Below are 14550 nucleotides of genomic sequence, written 5' to 3' on the forward strand. Positions count from 1 at the left end.
ACCTGAAGGATTATTAGGAACACCATACTAATATGGTGTTTGACCCCCTTTCGCCTTCAGAACTGCCTTAATTCTACGTGACATTGATTCAACAGGGTGCTGAAGGCATTCTTTAGAAATGTTGGCCCATATTGATAGGATAGCATCCTGCAGTTGGAGATTTGTGGGATGCACATCCAGGGCACGAAGTCCCGTTCCACCACATCCCAAAAATGCTCTATCGGGTTGAGATCTGGTGACTGTGGGGGGCCATTGTGAACTCATTGTCATGTTCAAGAAACCAATTTGAAATGATTCGAGCTTTATGATGTGGTGCATTATCCTGCTGGAAGTAGCCATCAGAGGATGGGTACATGGTGGTCATGAAGGGATGGACATGGTCAGAAACAATGTTCAGGTAGCCCGTGGCATTTAAACAATGCCCAATTGGCACTAAGGGACCTAAAGTCTGCCAAGAAAACATCCCCCACACCATTACACCACCACCAGCCTGCACAGTGCTAACAAGGATGGATCCATGTTCTCATTTTGTTTACGCCAAATTCTGACTCTACCATTTGAATGTCTCAACAGAAATCGAGACTCATCAGACCAGGCAACATTTTTCCAGTCTTCAACTGTCCAATTTTGGTGAGCTCGTGCAAATTGTAGCCTCTTTTTCCTATTTGTAGTGGAGATGAGTGGTACCCGGTGGGGTCTTCTGCTGTTGTAGCTCAAGGTTGTGTGTGTTGTGGCTTCACAAATGCTTTGCTGCATTCCTCGGTTGTAACGAGTGGTTATTTCAGTCAACGTTGCTCTTCTATCAGCTTGAATCACTCGGCCCATTCTCCTCTGACCTCTAGCATCAAAAAGGCATTTTTGCCCACAGGACTGCCTCATACTGGATGTTTTCCCTTTTCACACCATTCTTTGTAAACCCTAGAAATGGTTGTGTGTGAAAATCCCAGTAACTGAGCAGATTGTGAAATACTCACACCAGCCCGTCTGGCAAAAACAACCATGCCACGCTCAAAATTGCTTAAATCACCTTTCTTTCCCATTCTGACATTCAGTTTGGAGTTCAGGAGATTGTCTTGACCAGGACCACACCCCTAAATGCATTGAAGCAACTGCCATGTGATTGGTTGATTAGATAATTGCATTAAGGAGAAATTGAACAGGTGTTCCTAATAATCCTTTAGGTCAGTGTATTATTGTGGGACATTAACTGCTAACGCAAGACATATTTAGATCACAGATCAGATTAAATTTAGTTCTAAATGTTACACGCGTTTTTGAGAGGAGGCGTCTTCTGCATTTGAGAACCACGTGATACAAACGAGCGACTGTGGTTGGACCGTCCCAACTCGTTGGATTCCATACTTTTCTGGATAAGTACATGCACCGGCCCAGACGCAGGGGGGCGCAGGGGGGCACATTCCTTAACCACAACCTTAACCTTAAATGTAAGCAGAATTCAGTGATATTATGTTTGATCATGTAAAGTCACAGTAAACTCACCTGTGCGACAAAGCGCCGTGAGCGTAATCAAGACCAGAAGTGCGCCACTGCAACAAAGAACAAAATAGAAGTCACAGTGTCACGAAACGCACTTTACAAACAGAATGTACAGTGAATGTAATGTACAGTGAATGTAATGTACAGCGTGCGAATAACACTTGACCCGCCTGAGGAAAGGTTCGGTTCAGTCTGAGGCCCTCGTGTTTAGCTCAGCCACTAATTTATGGCGCAATTATTTTATTACATTATATTACATTATATAAGGTTTAATTAAGTATTTGCCCATAAAACCCGAGAACTAACCTCGCGATACACGTCATTTCTCCTCCCGTGGCCTTATAAACACCTTATAACTCAATAACAGTCACTTTAAACCTATTTTGCTTAACCGGAAAGAGATTCGTCATCACGTTACCTAGCTTCACGTAACCGGAAGTAGCTTCAGATTAAACCATAAACTGCTAAATTTATGTGTCCCCGTCCCTGTGTCCCCCTCTGTCCCATGTCCCCTCTAGGCCGTGGGGTTCGGGTATTGTTCTGTTTGGATCTTTGTGGGATCTCTGTGCGCAATTTCAGGTCAGGACAAGTCACGAAACTGCAGCGCCCCCCACAGTCTGCAGCACCTCCACAGGCGCCATCGCTCTGGGAATCACACCGCAATATGATTTTGAAGTAAACAGTAGGCGAAGTGGCCGCATGCATCTATACTCGATTCAGTACCTTGCGCAGGAGGTCGCCAGGCTCGTCTCGCTGGCGCGCCTGTCCTTTGCGGATTGAAGTGCGCAGATAGCACGCCATAGCGCCGCTCAAAATCGGCATGGATCTGTTAGGTCGCAGCCACCGGAAAGTGCGTCACAGTTCGCCAAGTCTGGCCAATTTTTGTGCAGTAACAGCAACAATAAACGAGCATCTGCACTGACGTTTTGGAGACGTATGGTGCATCATAAACTGCTGTATCGGGCCCATACACTGTATATAATGTAATAGAAGCATATACACTCACCATGATCTCTATGATCTGACCATAGACTGTAGATCTGAGCCAGAACCAGGAAACATCTCCACCAGCCAACAGACGCGCCTCTACGGGCTGGACCTATATAAAAACATCGTCGGAATTTAAAATTTTTCATAATTTAGTGCTCAAAAATATATTCACAATCTAATCATTACAGTTTGAGATGATAAAAGAAACTCTGTCATTCAATCTTTATCAGCCTTTATCAATCTTTACATTGAAAATGTATTCGGTTACAGAATACTGAATACCTGCATTAAAATGTATGTATGTATTGTATTCTGATGCCTACATAGCCAAATCAGCATACTGAGCCTGAATACTTTTACATCGAGTTGCATTTCAATTATAGAGTTTATTGTAAAGTATCCACACATCAATGTGCCTTACTATTGCAATTTTTTCCCGCAAGTTCTCCCACTTAGAAATCATGGAGGGGTCTGAAATTTTCATTTTAGGTGCATGTCCACTGTAAGAGGACATAATCTAAAAAAAATCTGGAAATCACATTGTATGATTTTTTTTTAAAATAATTTATTTGCATCTTACTGCTGCAAATAAGTATTTGAATACCTGAGAAAATCAATGTTAATATTTGATACAGTAGCCTTTGTTTGCAATTACAGAGGTCAAACGTTTCTTGTAGTTTTTCACCAGGTTTGCACACACTGCAGGAGGGATTTTGGCCCACTCCTCCACACAGATTTTCTCTAGATCAGTCAGGTTTCTGGGCTGTCGCTGAGAAACAAGTTTGAGCTCCCTCCAACGATTTTCTATTGAGTTTAGGTCTGGAGACTGGCTAGGTCACTCCAGAACCTTCATATGCTTCTTACGGAGCCACTCCTTGGTTATCCTGGCTGTGTGCTTTGGGTCATTGTCATGTTGGAAGACCCAGCCACGACCCATCTTCAATGCTCTAACTGAGGGAAGAAGGTTGTTCCCTAAAATCTCGCAATATATGGCCCCGGGCATCCTGTCCTTAATACAGTGCAGTCGTCCTGTCCCATGTGTAGAAAAACACCCCCAAAGCATGATACTACCACCCCCATGCTTCACAGTAGGGATGGTGTTCTTTGGATGGTACTCATCATTCTTCTTCCTCCAAACATGTCAAGTGGAATTAAGACCAAAAAGTTCTATTTTGGTCTCATCTGACCACATGACTTTCTCCCATGGCTCCTCTGGATCATCCAAATGGTCATTGGCAAACTTAAGACGGGCCTGGACATGTGCTGGTTTAAGCAGGGGAACCTTCCGCGCCTTGCATGATTTTAAACCATAACGTCTTAGTGTATTATTAATAGTAACCTTGGAAACGGTGGGCCCAGCTCTTTTCAGGTCATTGACCAGCTCCTCCCATGTAGTTCTGGGTTGATTCCTCACCTTTCTCAGGATCATTGAGACCCCACGAGGTGAGATCTTGCATGAAGCTCCAGTCCGAGGGAGATTGACAGTCCTGTTTAGCTTCTTCCATTTTCTATCTTTTTTCACCAGGCTGCTTGGCAATTACCCAGTAGCCCTTTCCAGCCTTGTGGAGGTCTACAATTTTGTCTCTTGTGCATTTTGACAGTTGTTTGGTCTTGGCCATGTTGTAGTCTTAGTGATTGTATGGGGTGGACAGGTGTCTTTATGCAGCTAATGACCTCAAACAGGTGCTTTCAATTTAAGATAATAAGTTGAGTGGAGGTGGACTTTTTAAAGGTGGACTAACAGGTCTTTGAGGGTCAGAATTGTAGCTGATAGCCAGGTGTTCAAAGCAGCAGTAAGATACAAATAAAAAAATAAAAAAATCATACAATGTGATTTCCATATATATATATATATATATATATATATATATATATATATATAGGTTATATTGAGAGAGCTGGTCTGAAGGACATGGCTGCACAGGAGCAGGCCTTGAGCACCAGAGCAATAGAGGCCCAGATCTACCACACCAGACAAGACCCAAGGTGTAGACTGCGCACAGAGGCCCCTGAGACAATCCAGCACATAACTGCAGGGTGTAAGATGCTGGTAGGGAAAGCATACATGGAGAGGCATAACCAAGTGGAGCCATAGTGTACAGAAACATCTGTGCAGAGGATGGACTGGAGACACCACGGTCAAGGTGAGAAACACCTCCAAAGGTAGTGGAGAATGATCGAGCCAAGATCTTGTGGGACTTCAGATACAGACAGAATGGTGATGGACCGGACATTGTGGTGGTGGATAAAGAACAGAGCAAAGCCGTTGTGGTGGACATCGCAGAACCGAGTGATGAGAACATCAGAAAAAAGGAACATGAGAAACTACAGAAATACCAGGGGCTCAAAGAAGAGCTGGAGAAGGTATCAGTGGTGCCCATGGTCATTGGAGCACTCAGGGCAGTGACCCCCAAACTGGAGAAGTGGCTCCAGCAGATCCCAGAAAAAATATCAGACATCTCAGTCCAGAAAAGTGCCGTAAAAAAAAAATAAACTTTTACTTTTTTGCACAAACTGTTACTTGACTGCTGTAAAACAAAGATAGCAGAGGCACTATCGAGCAAATCACATCAGAATTAGACAAACATGAAGGTTAAACATAAACCTGTTAAGTGAAACATAAACCTGTCAGGTGAAAAGTGAAACCTGTCAGGTGAGTTGAGCTGTTTGCTCAATCCCCCCTGCATATGGCTGTGTACTTGTATGTACTGTAGAGTAGCTGTTGCGTGTACTCTAGAGTGGGTTTTTTGTGTTCTAGCATTTGACGTACACGTGCTATGACTTTAAATAAGGCATGACACTTTAGTCTACAGCGAAAACACAAAACATAACACAACAAATACAACAGTAAAACTACTTTAAATACTTCCAATATACTCTGGAAAATACAGCTCAGAAAGGGTGTCAAACAGGTCCTGGTTTTAGTTCTGGTTTACTCCTGATTTTAGTCCTGGTTTAGTCCTGACTTAGCCTTGGTTTAGATCTGGTTTATTGATGGTTTAGATTTGGTTTAGTCTTGATTTACACCAGGTTTATACCTGGTTTAGACCTGATTTAGACCTGATTTAGACCTGGTTTAGACCTGGTTTAGACCTGGTTTAGTCCTGGTTTAGTCCTGGGTTAGTCCTGATTTAGAAGTGGTTTAGACCTGGTTTAGTCCTGATTTACATCTGGTTTAGTCCTGATTTAGTTCTGGTTTAGACCTTGTTTAGTCCTGATTTACACCTGGTTTACACCTGTTTTGTCCTGATTTAGTCTTGGTTTAGACCTGGTTTAGACCTGATTTACACCTGGTTTAGACCTGGTTTAGTCCTAGTTTAGACCTGGTTTAGACCTGCTCTGTAACTTATATTTTCATAGTTCCATTTAATCGGCAGAATCAAAACAAAGTCGCATAAACATTTTTACTTAACACACGACAAAAACATCAGGTTTTTAGGAGCAAATTTAAATGTTGTCTTTTTGAAACTTTGCTCAAAAGTCCAGTTTTTCTGAATAACCGTTTTTTTCACAGAATTTGACTATTTCTTGAAAGATGAACTGAAACAAGAAGTGAAATTGTCTGTGGCATCTCAGTCGTGAGACACTTCAGAATCAGAATCAGAATCAGAAGACTTTTATTGCCATAGTCTGTGAACACAGTTCACAAACTAGGAACTTGATACGGTGAAAAAGTGCAACATAAACACACTGAATAAATACAAGTACAAATACAAATAAGGGCATGCACAAAGTTAAAAAGATATGCTTAAAAAAATCAAATGAAATACTTAAAAGGAGAAAATATGTACAATAGCAGCATCAGAACAACAGTGCAAAGTGGCTTATTAAAGTGACCGGTGTTATAAAGTGTCCAGTATAGTGCAGATATTATAAAGTGTTCATGAGACAAACTGCAGAGGGGAAGAAACTGTTCTTATGGCGAGAGGTTCTGGTCCCAATGGACCGTAGCCTCCTGCCAGAGGGAAGTGGCTCAAATAGTCCATGCCTTCTCAGCAGAGCGCACAATGCGCTGCAGTCTCTGTCTGTCCCTGGCCGTGGCCCCAGCGAACCACACAGTGATGGAGGAGGTGAGGATGGACTCAATGATGGAAGTGTAAAACTGCACCATCATCTGGACTGGCAGCTTGCGTTTCCTCAGCTGCCGCAGGTGGAACATCCTCTGCTGGGCTTTCTTGATGAGGGAGCTGATGGTCGGCTCCCACTTGAGATCCTGGGTGATGCAGGTGCCCAGGAAGCGGAAAGAGTCCACAGTGGTGATGGGGGAGTCCGTCAGGGTGAGGGGAGGCAGGGGGGCTGTGACTTTCCTGAAGTCCACGATCATTTCCACTATCTTCTGGGCGTTGAGCTCCAGGTTGTTGCTGCTGCACCAGGACACCAGCCGGTCCACCTCCCTCCTGTAGGCAGACTCATCGCTGTCCGAGATGAGTCCGATGAGGGTGGTGTCATCCGCAAACTTAACCAGTTTGACGGAGTCGTGGCTGGAGGTGCAGCAGTTGGTGTACAGGGAGAAGAGCAGGGGAGAAAGTACACAGCCCTGTGGAGATCCTGTGCTGATAGTCCGAGTGTCCGAGACATTCTTCCCCAGCCGCACGCGCTGTCTCCTGTCTGTCAGGAAGTCAGTGATCCACCTGCAGGTGGAGTCAGGCACGTTGAGCTGAGCGAGCTTGTCCTGGAGCAGAGCAGGGAGGATGGTGTTGAATGCAGAGCTGAAGTCCACAAACAGGATCCTGGCGTAGGTTCCCGGGGAGTCCAGATGCTGGAGGATGAAGTGAAGGGCCAGGTTAATGGCGTCGTCCACAGACCGATTGGCTCTGTAGGCAAACTGCAGAGGGTCCAGGAGGGGGGAGGTGAAGGACTTGAGGTGGTGCAGGACCAGGCGCTCAAATGACTTCATGACTACAGACGTCAGCGCCACAGGTCTGTAGTCATTAAGTCCAGTGATCCTGGGCTTCTTGGGGACGGGGACAATGGTGGACAGCTTGAAGCAGGCTGGGACGTGACATGACTCCAGGGAGGTGTTAAAAATGTCCGTGAAGACAGGAGCCAGTTCTTCAGCACAGTGTCTAAGGGTGGAAGGAGAGACACTGTCTGGGCCCGCTGCCTTACGGGGATTCTGCTTCCTGAAAAGCTTAGTCACGTCCTGCTCCACAACTGTGAGGGCAGTGGGGGAGGAGGGGGGGTCCGAGGTGGGTTTGGAGGTAATGTCCATGATGGTGGGGGAGGAGGGGGAGGGGTGTGAAACTTCAAACCTCGCATAAAAGCCGTTTAACTTTTCTGCTAGTTGCTTGTTGTCCACGGCGGGAGGGGCTTTGGGCCTGTAGTTGGTGATTTGCCTAAGCCCTCTCCAGACAGAAGCAGAGTCGTTGGTGGAGAATTGCTGCTCCAGACGTGTATTGTATTTCACTTTAGCCTTTTCCACCTCTTTGCTAAACGCATACTTGCAACGCCTGTAGCCTTCACGATCGCCTGCCCTGAAAGCCATCTCCTTTTCCCTCCTCAAGTGTCTAAGTCTGGGTGTGAACCAGGGTTTGTCGTTGTTAAAAGTCACCCTGGTGCATGATGGAATGATGCTGTCCTCACAGAACTGAATGTATGACGTCACAGTGTCTGTGTACTCATCCAAACTGTCTGTGGCAGCCTTGAACACATCCACACTCCTCTATCCCTGTGTGTCAGATGCCTTCCCATCCTCCTCTATCCCTGTGTGTCAGATGCCCTCCCACCCCACTGTGTGTCAGATGCCCTCCCACACTCCTCTATCCCTGTGTGTCAGATGCCCTTCCATCCTCCTGTATCCCTGTAGTGTTGGACTAAGATGGGGGCAGGTCAAATTTCTCTAATCTGCAGATGTTGAAGTGTACCAGAAGCACTTCCAGATGTTGCTGCTTAGTTGGATAAATACAGTGGAAAGAATGAACCTTGATTCTGATAGATGAAAAGGGTAAAACACATTTGAGCATTTGACTTTTGGATATTTCAGTCTCTACAAATACTGGCCTGTTGTAGTAGTAGGGCTAGGTTGGTAGTAGTAGTAGTAGTAGTAGTAACAGTAGTAGTAGTAACAGTCTTATCTTTGGCTCATGGTGCCATCTAATGTGACTTCTGTGGTTTAATGGTTTTGTTTATTAAGCATACTCAAAGTGGAAACTTTTGTTTACAGAGATTTTGAATATTTAGAAAGAGGAAGTACAAACTATCTAGAAGTTAGGCCTGTTGCCTATAGCGATTAACACACTTAAAATAAAATGATATCTTTTGAATGGGAAAAGGCCAAAGTGTTGCCTATAACATTAAGCTGAACCCATGAATACTTTGTGTTCTATCAAGCAAAGTTCACAGTTCTACAGTAATCTGCTGTCCTCTGTGTCAGATGCCCTCCATGTAGGGAAGGGACGATATTAAATTTTAGACTCATGATTATTGTGGCCAAAATAATTGCGATTAACGGTATTATCGCGATAATTATTAACCTGTTAACGTTCCGAAGGCCCGGGCCTACTTTACAACTTTACAGCAATGTACATACACTTCTGCGTCACCCACACAAACAATCTACACATTAAATGAAAGCTGCTGCGCTCGTCTTTCTGGATATGCAAACCATTCACCTGCAATCACCACAGTGCTGACAGGAAAGACGTTTTTACAGAAAAGTCACAAAGTCTGAATCTGGACTTCACTTACCATTGAGTACTCTGGTTCTGTCAAACATCAACATATTCACACAAAATTCTGTTCATTTGTTCTGTAAAGGTCCAGAGAATATAATCCAGTCAAGAAATTATGTCCACAAAATAAGATCCTCCATGTCCAACCTGCTGCAGGAAAGTACTCCAAATATGAAATCTGCTCCGTCACTTCTTTGCATTTCTTTTGTCCATTTCAGGCATAATAAACTTCTGACAGCGCCAACTTTGTTCAGTGCTAAACACACGCGTTAGCTTATATAAGGTGGGGGATTGTGGGTTACTGGAGCCGCATACAGCAAATCAGGGCTACAGATGACTGAAAGTTTACGCCCCTGGTTTTCCGTAAACAGACGTACCCGGAAGAAAATGTGTACTCCTCAATGCCATGTTGTAGAAATGGACCAGTCCTTGTCGTGCCGGAAGTGACGCAAGTGCCCGTCGACGGACACTTAGAACGATGCATTTAAGGCACTTTGGTGAATTGGGAAACAGCCGAGTCGATGCAGAAATCTGTGCATAATGTCGCATTTTACGCACTGTTGTTTTGCGTTTTAAACATGACGAAACGGACAAAACAAAGGGAGTACGTGATCGAGGACACTGTGGAGGTTTGTACAAGTTATACTAGAGGCATCTCGGACCCGGAGCGGTTCATGGCAAAGAGTAAAGATCCCACAGTGGACTCTGGAGTAAAGGACCTTATTTTTTGATGGATTGGATGCTGTTCTCGATCGGTAAGTGTGGTTTATTCTGCTATTGACTTAATTGTAGGTAAAATATACCGTGTATAATCGTTAGCATTGCTTCTGTACACATAGTGCGCATTCGGACCATGTGCTCTGGCACATTTGTGTTCAGCTGTATGAATTAGACTTAATTTGTCTTTTGTTTAAAAGGTGTTGTTTATTCTGCAGTTTGCATTATTGTATGTAAAAATCTAAGATGTGCACACATTAGCATCTCATCTGTGCACACGGGTGAGGCGCGCACTGGCACGTTCCTGTGGAGAGTTACGGATCAGACTTTGTTATTGTTGATATCTGACAGAATATAGTTCAGATAGAGATAAGCACAGAAGCTAACAATTGTCATTGCTATGACAGAGTGGGCAAACACCAGAACTAACATCTAAACGTTGTATTGGAACTGGAAACATGAGGCAGTGTGGTGCCATAAAGGCAATTATAATCGTGCGCGATGACCACGATTATTAAAAAATGCCACGAACGATTAATTGCGGACCTATTTTTATCGCGATTAAAGATATTATCTTATATCGTCCCATCCCTACCTCCATGTGTGTCAAATGCCCTTCATTTGTGTCAGATGCCCTCCATGTGTGTCAAATGCCCGCTCTGTGTGTCAGATGCCCTCCATGTGTGTCAAATGCCTGCTCTGTGTGTCAGATGCCCTCCATTTGTGTCCATGGGGTCTTATTTTGTGTAAAAGTTGGTACCTCTGTAGTGTAAACCTCTACAAACATGTTCTGAACTGTCCCTTTTACAATCCTTCGTAAAACAGCTAAAACTAGACTGAAACTGTACTGGGACGAAATAATTATCATAGTCAAAGTGGGCGTGTCCTGGTGGACTGGTCTGGTTACATGACAGGCATATTTGGCTTCTGGAGTCAGAGGTGAGTCTAGCAGCATACTTTTACTCCTGTGGCTCAGTGGTTACAGTGTTGGTCCCCCAACCCGAAGGTCGGAGGTCGAGTCCCGCTCGGACCAAGTTCTGTCGTTGTGTCCTTAGGCAAGACACTTCACCCACATTGCCTAGTATTAAAGTGGTGTGTGTGCGAATGATAGGTGGTGGTCGGAGGGGCCGATGGTGCAGATTGGCAGCCTCGCTTCCATCAGTCTGCCCCAGGGCAGCTGTGGCTACAATAGTAGCTTACCATCACCAAGTGTGGAAATGAATGAATAATGACTATAGTGTAGCGCTTTGAGAGGCTTTGAAAAAGTGCATTACAAGTGTAAGCCATTATTATTATTATTATTATTACTTGAGTAATATTTTTTATTGAAGTACCAGTACTCTTACTTGAGTAATATACTGTACAGTGCAACAATACTCTTACTTGAGTAATACAGGATGTGCATAAAGTCTTTTTACAATTGTAAAATGTAATAACAAAAGCAATTGATAAGATATATTAATATGATTTGTTCTGTTGAAGGTTTTTAAGCACATTGCATTTTTGGATGTCAGTCATGTTGATTAAAGAGGCATCCTTTTGAATCAAACCCTAAGAAATGGCTCATCCTCAAGAGAAGGCACAATATGTATCATGGTTTATTAAGGTAAAATGGGATACGCAAACTCAACAAAACTACAGAACAAAGTATGGAGGAGCTCCACCATCACATCTGTCTATTCATGCTTGGCACAAGAAATGTGTGGAGACAGGAACAGTGTTATACAGAAAGAGAAGTGGGCTGCCAAGAACATCTGAGGAAAACATCAATCGTGCAAGAGAGGTTTATTAAATTATGTCAAAAACTTTGGAAACCACTGAGTACAATAAAACTAGTCTGATTAAGATATCTAATCCAGGGCCTTTGTAATAATTATTATTAATTAAATTGTAAAGAGACTTTATGGACACCCTGTATATTGTACAGTGTAACAGTATTCTTATATAACTATCCTTTCTAAAGGGCCTGTAGCTGCCTTTTCCACTCTGAGTTCATCTACATGCTGCCTTGAAATGTTACTCACTAAATTTCTAAAGTCTGTGCTCAACAGTTTGCTGTCACCACTCACTTGCATAGTTAACATGTCACTTCAATCTGGAACATTCCCAAGAGCTTTGAAAACTGTGGTTATCAAGCGTCTTCTAAAAAAGAGCAGTCTTGATGCCACAATACTGAACAATTACCAACCAATCTCAAATCTGCCGTTTTAGGCAAAAACCTTCAAAAAGTTGTTGACCAACAGGTTATTGACTTTCTCCAAATGAACAACTCCTCTGATGTTTTCCAGTCAGGTTTTAGACCCCACCACAGCACTGAGCCTGCTCTTATCAAGGTGACAAATGACATCCACCTGAACACTGATGCAGGCAAAGTCTCAGTGTTGATCCTGTTAGATCTGAGTGCTGTTTTTGACACTGTGGATCTTGGGATCCTCTTACAGAGACTAGAGGACTGGGAGGGGAGGGCATCTCTGGTACTGCATTAAGCTGGTTCAAGTCCTATCTAGAAAGTATTTAGGGAGTATTTTGTTGAAAATTGGAAAATGTGTCTCAGATAAAATGTCCCTGACGTGTGGGGTACCCCAGGGGTCAATCCTGGGACCCCTGCTGTTCAATCTCTACATGCTGCCGTTAGGCCAGTTAATACGCAGCAATAATGTGTCGTACCACAACTCTGCAGATGACACTCAGATCTATGTCTCACAGCAGGTGAATATGGACCAGTGGATTCACTCTGTCACTGCATCCAACAGATCAGTGTGTGGATGCAAAACAACTTTCAACATGGACCAGCACTAAAGTACATCTCCTACATGTTAGAGCCACATGAACCATCTCACACTCTGAGGACTTCAGGGACCGGCCTCCTGCTGGTCCCAGAGTCAGGTCTAAACGTGGGGAATCAGCATTTCAGTTTTATGCTACTAAAACCTGGAACAGTCTTCCTGAAGACAGGCCTCTACTTTGACAATGTTTAAATCCAGGCTCAAAACAGTTCTGTTTATCTGTGCATACGACTGAAAGGTTTTTATTCTGGACTCTTCTGTTTAAATGTTAATTTTATGATGATTATTTGTGATTATTTATGTTTTGATTTGTGTGATTTTAATGTCCTTCTTATTCTGTAAAGCACTTTGAATTACTTTTTGTACAAATTGTGCTATAAAAATAAACTTGCATTGCCTTGCCTTGCGACACTCAAATCCTTCTGACTTTTATGGCATCATTTGGCTATCTTTAAGTCGAAGCGCTTATACAGAAATCATAGGGCTCAGTATCTAAAACTGAGCGGTGAAAATGTGAAATCAAAGCGTGTATGTGTCTCTTCAATTTTTTTTTCTTTAGCGAGAGCTCGCTACGTTTAGTTTTCTTCAGCGAAAATACGTCATCAAAAAAGACTTGAACAGACGATCACAGATTTAGAGTAGTTGAGAGTGGATCTCTCCTTCACTGTGGTACTCCTCAATATTTCTCTTTTTCCTTGCCGAGGAAGAAGATCTAAGGACAGGGGATGTTCTGTGACACTTTTCCATTTGCTTGTTTTCTGCCGATTAATTTGCTTGTCTGTTTCTGTTTCATTGTTGATGTTCTAACTTTCTCTTGGGTAAGTCAATTCTCATGTTCAGCCCTAAGAGGCGACTGCTGTTGTGATTTTAGGCTTTACAAAAATAAATTGAATTAAAATTTAATTGAGGCGATTTGGACAGTCAGGGACAACCCAAACGTAAGTTTATTCTTTATTGCAGGATTTGTAATTTTACAATCTGTACAATTTAATATCAGTGTACAACTGCCAAATCTGAACTAATCATCAGCAATCATCAACATCAACAGTATCACGTTTTGACATGAAATTAAGTGATAGTTTCATGTTAAAACGGGAAACTAAATTATCATGAAATTATGTGATATATAAACTACAGTAGAGGGTCTGTCCACTTTTGCGTAGTTGAATGGTGAGATATAGGCTATGCTACTGATGTTGGCATGACTTGTAGTAGTAGTAGTAGTAGTAGTAGTAGAGCCTCTAGGACTAGGGCTACTGCTTGTGCACTTCAATTTAAAGATAGCTAAATGATACCATAGACTTTACACATCAGATTCATGGTTCTCTTTGACACTTGCACCAGAACCAACATCCTTACAATCTGTATCTGTATGTGTATGTGTATCTGTATGTGTATGTGTATCTGTATGTGTATGTGTATCTGCATGTGTATGTGTATCTGTATGTGTATCTGTATGTGTATGTCTATGTGTATCTGTATGTGTATCTGTATCTGTATGCGTATGTGTATCTGTATGTGTATCTATATCTGTATGTGTATGTGTATCTGTATGTATATGTCAAACTTTTTAATGAACAAGCATATCATCATGATTTGTCTACAGTTAACTGGAGGAATATACAGTAGGTCTGTTGCCAGATGTAGAATTAGCTTGGAAATTTTTTGAGGCAAGTTTTATGCAAATTGTAAATAAGCATGCTCCCTTAAGAAGGCACACCTGGTTCTCTCCGGAGTTGGCAGATATTATTCATGAGCGTAACATGGCTTGGGCCTATGCAAGAAAAACTGGCGCTACTAAGGATTGGTCTGTTTTTAGACAACTAAGAAACAAATGCTCTTCTGTGAGATAATTGTCTGATTTAATATTTCATATCACAAAATTGTAT

The 14550-nt window shown here is 42.8% G+C and overlaps 1 protein-coding gene across 4 annotated transcripts in view; it reads right to left on the reverse strand.

The window, feature by feature from the left end:
- Positions 1-14550, reverse strand: part of cdk15 (cyclin-dependent kinase 15) — a 227410-nt gene that overhangs the window by 20964 nt on the left and 191896 nt on the right. Inside the window, exon 1 of one of the 4 annotated variants that reach the window (XM_055226543.1) lies at positions 5789-5808. The exons of 2 other annotated variants lie outside the window; for them this stretch is intronic. The gene's annotated coding sequence lies outside the window, so the exon portion shown is untranslated. Of the gene's footprint in view, positions 1-5788; positions 5809-14550 lie in introns of those variants that run through there. One more of the 4 variants, XM_055226558.1, reaches the window with a different exon arrangement.

This window comes from Periophthalmus magnuspinnatus, chromosome 2 (genome assembly GCF_009829125.3).
Source record: "Periophthalmus magnuspinnatus isolate fPerMag1 chromosome 2, fPerMag1.2.pri, whole genome shotgun sequence".
In the NCBI taxonomy this organism is placed as follows: Eukaryota; Metazoa; Chordata; class Actinopteri; order Gobiiformes; family Gobiidae; genus Periophthalmus; species Periophthalmus magnuspinnatus.